Here is a 9,549-nt window from a genome sequence, read left to right as displayed (position 1 = left end):
CCATATATGCTGTAGCGGCCCTCGTCTGTTTGTTGCGACAATGTTGAGGGAGCTTTATTCTGGATATAACCCATGCTGTACCTGCCCTGGGACTGTTTAATGGGACCGTGTCGAGAGAGATTTACTCTCTGTTTGAACCGTGCTGTACTTCACCTGAGAGTATTTAATGTGGCAGAGTAGAGTAGCGGGAGCTCTACACTGTATCTAACCCATGTATCACATCATGGGCCATCCCAACCTGCGAGAGAACATCTCCACAGGTTGGGGCTATAAAAAGAGCAGGAGCGAGCCACTGCAGCTTCAGTGTGAGCTGACACAAATGTGTGACGCTTCGAGGTAGATGACTGGGTGACATCATCAGGCCCCAGATTGCCATTTGGATTGCCATGAGCAGGAGCATCGGCAGGGCCCTGGTACAGCAGAGGAACATGGAAGGATGTGCTGGACTTGCGACGAGTGATCGGGGCAGAGGAGTGATGAGGGAGCATGCCTGAGATTTGGTGAGTGATCGTGATGGAGGTTTAGCGAATGTTTGGTGCAGAGATGGGGCAGGAGATCGTGGCGGAGGTGCGGCGAGTGTTTTTTTGGAGGAGGAGTGGTGAGAGATCGTGGCGGAGGTGAAGCGAATGTTTGTGGTGGAGGAGTCGTGAGAGATCGTGGCGGAGGTGCAGCGAATGTTTGTGGTGGAGGAGTGGTGAGAGATCGTGGCGGAGGTGAAGCGAATGTTTGTGGTGGAGGAGTGGCGAGAGATCGTGGCGGAGGTGCAGCGAATGTTTGTAGTGGAGGAGTGGCGAGAGATCGTGGCAGAGGTGAAGCGAATGTTTGTGGTGGAGGAGTGGCGAGAGATCGTGGTGGAGGTGAAGTGAATGTTTGTGGTGGAGGAGTGGTGAGAGATCGTGGCGGAGGTGAAGTGAATGTTTGTGGTGGAGGAGTGGTGAGAGATCGTGGTGGAGGTGCGGCGAATGAGGGTACCGGGTGCAAAAGAGGCGAGAGCCCAGGGGCAGCACGGACCAGCCCACACTGTTATATTTGTGCACACTAGCTCCGTACAGCAAAACAGGTCTCCAGTAATCCTGATTAACCCTTGCCACTGGACCAATCCTAGCTCTGTCATGCCCGTGTCGTGGCTGGTGTGCAACGGTCACCACACGTTAAAAACAATCCACCCATAGGCATCTTCCACCTCCTCAATTGTGGGTCAGGACTGGAACATTGGGTCCCTCATTGAAACATCTGTGAACTCATGTGGAAGCAAATCATCCTCGTTCGAGGGGCCAGCTATGATCATCTAACCCGTGCTTTACCTGCCCTGGGCTTGTTCAGAACAGTGTAGAGGGAGCTTTATTCTGTATCTATCACATGCTGTAATTTCCTCTGGCACTGACTCTCAATGGGGTACAGTTCCTTTGGCACAGATTTACTGTATATTTAATTCGTGCTGTACCTATCCTGGGAGTGTTTGATAGGATAGTGTAGAGTGAGCTTTATTCATTATCTAACCAATGCAGTATCCACTCTGGAATGCATGGGACAGGTTGAGGGAGATATACTCCATATCTCACCTTGGAATGTCTAGTGGGATAGTGTTGAGGAAGCTTTACTCTGTATCTAAGCAAGGCAAGCCTATCCTTCCTGAGAGAAGGAGACCAAAACAGTGCATAGGACTCCAGGTGTGGTAAGGGAGAGAAGGGTTCTGGGGAGCGGGCAGGGAAGTGGAGCTGAGTCTGTGATCAGACCAGCCATGACCTTATTGAATGGGGAGCAGGCTCGGGGGTCCGTGTGGCCCACTCTTGCTCCTATTTCTCATGGTCTTATGTACCCAGCGTGCCCCACGGGGGAGAATGTGCTGCACCCAGACTATAGGAGCTCAGTGAGCATGCGCTGTGCGTGTAATGGCGGTGGCGACACATTTTGTACAGGCTCCTCAGAAGTGTCCTTTTCAGCGGGACAGAGCGGAGAAATGGACCAGCGGGGAGCCGGGGAGGCTTCATAAAAAAACGATGCCCGCTGCAAGCCCGGAATAATAACCGGAATATCGGCGGTTGCAGTTTCGAGGCTTTCTCCCGGTCACAGGCTCAGGCTAACAGTGGCCATCTTCATTCAGGAAGGCAGGCTCAGCGCTCCGCTATTTTGATTCAGTGAGTAGCAGAGCGCATGTGTGGCCATCTTGGTGCAGGAACAAAGTGAATGATGTCAATGTCTGGAACTGAACCCACCCAGAGTCAGTACCTTCAGGGGAGGGGAACCAGTGAGTGTAGAACTGAACCCAGCCAGAGTCAGTACCTTCAGGGGAGGGGAACCAGTGAGTGTAGAACTGAAACCAGCCAGAGTCAACACCTTCAGGGGAGGGGAACCAGTGAGTGTAGAACTGACCCCAGCCAGAGTCAGTACCTTCAGGGGAGGGGAACCAGTGAGTGCAGAACTGAAACCAGCCAGAGTCAGTACCTTCAGGGGAGGGGAACCAGTGAGTGTAGAACTGAAACCAGCCAGAGTCAACACCTTCAGGGGGGGGGATCCAGTGAGTGTAGAACTGAACCCAGCCAGAGTCAGTACCTTCAGGGGAGGCGGGGGGAAGAGAGAGGGGATAAAAGTTCACTGGTTTGGGGGTAATATATCAGCATGGATGGAGGATTGGCTGACTGACAGAAAAGAGAGAGTCAGGATGAATGGTTGTTTCTTGGGTTGACAATCAGTAACTAGTGGGGTGTCGCAGGGATCAGTGCTGAGACTCCAACTATTCACAATCCATATTAATGACTTGGAAGAAGGGACCGAGTGTAACGAAGCCAAGTTTGCTGATGATACAATGATGGGAGGAAAAGCAATGTGTGAGGCAGGGACACAAAACCTGCAAAAGGACATTGGCAGGCTGAGTGAGTGAGCATAAATTTGGCAGATGGAGTATAATTTTGGAAAGTGTGAGGTCAGGCACTTTGGCAGAAAAAAATTAAACAGCAAGTTATTGTTTAAATGTTGAAAGATTGCAAAGTGCTGCAGTACAGCAAGACCTGAGGGTACTTGTGCATGAAACACAAAAGGATAGTATGCAGGTGCAGTAAGTGATCAGGAAGGCAAATGGAATCTTGGCCTTTATTCCAAATGGGATGGAGTATAAAAGCAGGGAAGTCTTGCTACAGCTATACAGGGTATTGGTGAGGCCACACCTGGAATAGTGTGTGCAGTTTTGGTTTCCATATTTATGAAAGAATATACTTGCTTTGGAGGCAGTTCAGAGAATTGTCACAAGGTTAATTCCAGGGATGAGATAGACAGGACAGAGAGAGGTTGTTTCCACTTGTCGGGGAGACTCGAACTTGGGGGCACAGCCTCAAAATATTGGGGAGCCAATTTAAAACCAAGTTGAGAAGGAATTTCTTCTCCCAGAGGTTTGTGAAACTGTGGAATTCTCTGCCCAAGGAAGCAGCTGAGGCTAGCTCATTGAATATATTCAAATCACAGATAGATAGATTTTTAACCAATAAGGGAATTAAGGGTTATGGGGAGCGGGCGGGTAAGTGGAGCTGAGTCCACGGCCAGATCAGCCTTGATCTTGCTGAGTGGCGGAGCAGGCTCGAGAGCCTAGATGGCCTGCTCCTGTTCCTAATTCTTATGTTTTTATAATTCTTATGTTCTTATGTTCTTATTAATGTTGGGGAAGTCCAGAACCAGGGGTCACAGTCTGGGGATAAGGAATAAGCCATTTAGGACCGAGATGAGGAGAGACTTCTTCACCCAGAGAGTGGTGAACCTGTGGAATTCCCTGCCACAGAAAGTTGTTGAGGCCAATTCACTAAATATATTCAAAAAGGAGTTAGATGTCGTCCTTACTACTAGGGGGATCAAGGGGTATAGCGAGAAAGCAGGAATGAGGTACTGAAGTTGCATGTTCAGCCATCAACTCATTGAATGGCAGTGAAGGCTCGAAGGGCCGAATGGCCTACTCCTGCACCTATTTTCTATGTTTCTATGTTTCTATGAGGGGGTTGACTTATGAGAAAAGGTTGGGGTGGGGCCTCTACTCATTGGAATTCAGAAGTATAAGGGGTGATCTTAACGAAATGTGTAAGATTATGAGGGGGCTTGACAAGGTGGATGCAGAGAGGAATTTCCACTGATAATGGGGAGACGAGAACTACAGGGCATAATCTTAGAATAAGGGGCCGCCCACTTAAAAGAAGAAATTTCTTCTTGGAGAGTTGTGGATCTGTGGAATTCACTGCCTCAGAGAGCTGTGCAATCCGGGACATTTAATAAATTTAAGACATAAATAGACAGATTTATAAACGATAAGGGAATAAGTGGTTATGGGGAGCGGACCTGAGTCCATGATCAGATCAGCGATGATGGTATTAAATGGAGGAGCAGGCTCGAGGGGCCAGATGGGCTACACCTCCTCCTATTTCTTATGTTAATCAGTGAGTGCAGAACTGAAACCAGACAGATTCAGCATCTGCATTGGATGAGAGGGGAGCCAGTGAGTTTGGAACAGATTCCAGCCACATTCAGCACCTTAAGGGGAGGAGATCAGTGATTGTAGAATTTGTTCCAGCCAGAGTCGACACCTTTAGGGGAGGAGAGAGAGGGGATCCAGTGAGTGTAGAACTGAACCCAGACAGAGTCAGCACCTTCAGGGGAGGGAACCAGTGAGTGTAGAACTTGTTCCAGCCAGAGTCAGCACCTTCAGGGGAGGGGAACCAGTGAGTGTAGAACTGAACCCAGCCAGAGTCAGTACCTTCAGGGGAGGGGAACCAGTGAGTGTAGAACTGAACCCAGCCAGAGTCAGTACCTTCAGGGGAGGGGAACCAGTGAGTGTAGAACTGAACCCAGCCAGAGTCAGTACCTTCAGGGGAGGGGAACCAGTGAGTGTAGAACTGAACCCAGCCAGAGTCAGTACCTTCAGGGGAGGGGAACCAGTGAGTGTAGAACTGAACCCAGCCAGAGTCAGTACCTTCAGGGGAGGGGAACCAGTGAGTGTAGAACTGAACCCAGTCAGAGTCAGCACCTTCAGGGGAGGGGAACCAGTGAGTGTAGAACTGAACCCAGCCAGAGTCAGTACCTTCAGGGGAGGGGAACCAGTGAATGCACAACTGAACCCAGCCAAAGTCTACACCTACAGGGGAGGAGAGAGAGGGGAACCAGTGAGTGCATAACTGAACCCAGTCAGATTCAGTACCTTCAGGGGAGGGGAACCAGTGAGTGTAGAACTGAACAAAGCCAGAGTCAGCACCTTAAGGGGAGGGCCAGAGGGCAACCAGTGATTGTCGATGAAGTAGGATTTTAGAATCTCACTGTCGAAAGACGCTGGCAATAGTCAAAGTCGGTCAGAAGCAAACCCGGTTGCCCCAGCAACAGGAGGATGGAGCTGTAATAATAAAGTACATCGCATACACCGTTCCAAGAAATCACATGGGACAGGATGTTTGGCTACAAGAATGTAAACCACAGTCGGCTGAGACTGCGAGATGTGCACTTCTCTGTAAATGTCAGACATTGTGGTTGAGTAGTACAAACCACACAATTCGAGCAAAGTTGTATCAATGCACTGTCAACACCATGTTTTAGATGCAATGTTAAATGTCACGAAACCTTGCGTCGGGCCGAGCAGGTGTGTCTCTGACCAAAATAGGTCAATGTCGCTGTAAAACTGAACCCAGCCAGAGTCAGTACCTTCAGGGGAGGGGAACCAATGAGTGTAGAACTGAACCCAGCCAGAGTCAGCACCTTCAGGGGAGGGGAACCAGTGAGTGTAGAACTGAACCCAGCCAGAGTCAGCACCTTCAGGGGAGGGGAAGCAGTGAATGTAGAACTGAACCCAGCCAGAGTCAGCACCTTCAGGGGAGGGGAGAAATGGGAGGGGAGAAATGGGAGGGAGGGGAAGCATGGAGTATAGAACTGAACACATCCACAGAAGGTAGCTTCAGGTTCACTCCCTGGTTCCTCTCCTGTCTGGTGTAGAAATCCCCTCAGCACGGGAATGGAGACAAGTCCAGACCAAAACTGTGTGCAGTACTCCAGCTGTGGTCTTACCAATAACCTGTCCAGTTGTAGCAGGACTTCGACTTTTATACTCCATCCCCTTGCAATAAAGGCCAGAATTCCATTTGCCTTCCTGATTACTTGCTGTACCTGTATACTAACTTTTTGAGTTTCATGTACAAGAACCCCCAGATCCCTCTGTGTAACAGTATTTTGTAATCATCCATTTAAATAATAATTTGCTTTGTTATTTTTCCTACCAAAAGGAGATAACCTGACATTTTACCACATTGTCGTCCATCTGCCAGATTTTTGCCCACTCACTGAGCCTGTCTATATCCCTTTGTAGATTCTTTGCGTACTCCTCACAACTTGCTTTCCCACCTATCTTTGTATCATCAGCAAATTTGGTTGCATTACACTCGGTCCCTTCATCCAAGTCATTAATATCAATTGTAAATAGTTGAGGCCCCAGCACTGATCCCTGCGGCACCCCACTAGTTACAGTTTGCCAACCTGAAAATGACCCATTTATCCCGACTCTGTTTTGTGTGTTACCCAATCCTCGATCCATGCTGATATATTACCGACAACCCCGTGAGCTCTTAGCCTGTGCAGTAACCTTATCGAATACTTTCTGGAAATCCAAATATACATCATCAACGGGTTGTCCTTTATCCACTCTGCTCATTACATCTTGAAACAACTCCAGAAAATTTGTCAAACATGATTTCGCTTTCATAAAACCATGCTGACTCTGCTTGACTGCAATATGATTTTCTAAATGTCCTGCTACTACTTCCTAAATGATGGACTCCAGTATTTTCCCATTGACAGATGGTAGGCTAACTGGTCTTTAGTTTCCTGCTTTCTGTCTCCCTCCTTTCTTAAATAGGGATGTTACATTTGCAGTTTTCCAGTCCACTGGGACCTCTCCAGAACTCAGGGAATTTTGGTAGATTACAACCAGTGCATCCACTATCTCTGCAGCCACTTCTTTTAAGACCCTGGGATGCATGTCATCAGGTCCAGGAGACTTGTCCACCTTTAATCCCATTAGTTTGCTTCCTACTTTATCTCCAGTGATAGTGATTCTTTTAAGGTCCCCACCCCCCACAATAACTCCTTTAACAACTATTGGGATGTTTTTAGTGTCTACTGTGAAGACCGATAGAAAATATCTGTTCCAAGTCTCTTCCATTTCCGTGTTTCCCATAATTGATTCTCCAGTCTCATCTTCTAATGGACCAACGTTTAATTTAGCTACTCGTTTCTTTTTTACATACCTGTAGAAGCTCTTACTGTCTTTTTATATTTCTTACTAGTTTGATCTCGTATGCTATCATCTCTGTCTTTCTTATTATTAGTCCTCCTTCGCTGGTTTCTAAACATTTCTCAATCCTCTGGCCTTCCACTGTCCTTCGCAACATTGTATGCTTTTTTTTCCAATTTGATACCATCCTTTACTTCCTTACTTCGCCAGGGATGGTTCATCCTTCTCTTAGCATCTTTGTTTCTCTGCTGAGATTATGAAGTGTCTCCTTATATGTTTGCCACTGCATTTCTACAGTCTTACCCTTGAACATATTTTCCCAGTCCACTTGGTGTCAGTGACAAGGATTGGTTTATATCACATGGGAGGAGATTGGTGTCAGTGACTGTGGGGTTGGGTCAACCTTCTTTGACCCGACCAGGGCCTTTGACACTGTCAACCGTGAGGGATTATGGGGTGTAATTTTCAAATTCGGCTGTCCTCAAAAATGTGTCACCATCCTCCACTTGCTTGGTGATAACATGCAAGCTGTGATCCTGAGCAATGGATCCACCACAGACCCAATTCATGTAAGGACCGGGGTGAAGCAAGGCTGTGTCACTGCAACCACGCTCTTCTCCATCTTCCTTGCTGCATTGCTACATCTCACCGTCAGTAAGCTTCCTGCTGGAGTGGAGATAATCTACAGAATAAATGGGAAACTGTTCAACCTCCATCGCCTTCAGACCAGATCCAAGGTCGTGCCATCCTCTGTCATCGAATTACAATATGCAGATGATGCTTGTGTCTGCGCTCACTCAGAGGACGAGCTCTAAACCATCGTCAACACGTTCACCGTAGTGTCTGAGAGTATAGGCCTTACACTAAACATCTCCGGAAAAGAAAGGTGCTCCATCAACCTATCCCCACCACACAGCACTGTCCTTCACCCCCACCCCACCCTGGATGATCAAAATCCATGATGAGGCCTTTGGCAAAATGGTCCATTTTTCATACCTCGGGAGCCTGCTGTCAACAAGGGCACATATCAATGACTAGGTCCAACACCACCTTCTGTGTGTCAGCACAGCCTTTGGTCACCTAAGGCATAGAGTGTTTGAAGACCAGAACCGTAAAACCAGCACAAAGCTCATGGTCTACCGAGCAGTAGTGATACCTGCCCTCAGACACGCTTCTCAGACATGGACTATGTACAGCAGGCTCATCAAAGCACTGGAGAAATATCATCAACGCTGCCTCCGGAATATCCTGCTAATCCATTGGCAGGATAGACGCACCAACGTCTGTTCTCTCACAGACCAACATCCTCAGCATTGAAGCATTGACCTCGCTCGATCAGCTACGATGGATGGGACACATCGTCCACATGCCCGATACGAGACTCCCAAAGCAAAGTCTCTACTTGGAGCTTCAACATGGCAAGCGAGCCCCGGGGGCCGAGGAAACGCTTCAAGGACACCTTCAAGGCCTCCTTGAAGTTCAACATCCCCACCGACACCTGGGAATCCCTGGCACAAGATCGCTCAAAGAATAATCCGTGAGGGCGTCGAACACTTCGAGTCTCTCCACCTGGAGCAAGCGGAGACCAAGTGCTTACGGCGGGAGGAGCACACGACAACCCAAGCACTTCAACAAACCGGCACTTCAACCAACGTACTTTCAACCACCATCTGTCCAACCTGCGACAGAGACTGTAGCTCACGCATTGGACTTAACAGACATCTGAGACCTCATTTGTAATGTGGAAGCAAGTCATCCTCGACTCCAAGGGACTGCCTATGATGTTGGTTGGTTTATATCAGACAGGGGGGGATTGGTGTCAGTGACTGTGGGGTGGGTTTATATCAGACAGGAGGGGATTGGTGTCAGTGACTGTGGGGTGGGTTTATATCAGACAGGAGGGGATTGGTGACATGGAATCATAGCAGTTTACAACACAGAAGGAAGCCAATTGGCCTCGTGTGTCTGAAAAAGAGCTATCCAGCCTAATCCCACTTTCCAGCTCTTAGTTCATAGCTCTGTAGGTTACGGCACTTCCAGTGCATATACAAGTACTTCGGTAAATGCGCTGAGGGTTTCTGCCTCGACTTTCAGGCAGTAAGTTCCAGACTCTGGAGGTTATGCTAGGACTGTGTAAAACACTAGTTAGACCACAGCTAGAGTATTCGCACAGTTCTGGTCACCACAGTGCAGGAAATACGTCTTTGCACTGGAGAGGGCACAGATGAGATTTACAAGGATGTTGCCTGGACTGAAGAATTTTAGCTGAAGAATTTTAGATGGGGTGGTGTTATTTTCTT

The sequence above is a fragment of the Pristiophorus japonicus genome, chromosome 23 (genome assembly GCF_044704955.1).
Source record: "Pristiophorus japonicus isolate sPriJap1 chromosome 23, sPriJap1.hap1, whole genome shotgun sequence".
NCBI lineage: Eukaryota > Metazoa > Chordata > Chondrichthyes > Pristiophoridae > Pristiophorus > Pristiophorus japonicus.
The sequence above is the reverse complement of the archived record's forward strand: the minus strand, read 5'-3'. Positions refer to the sequence as shown.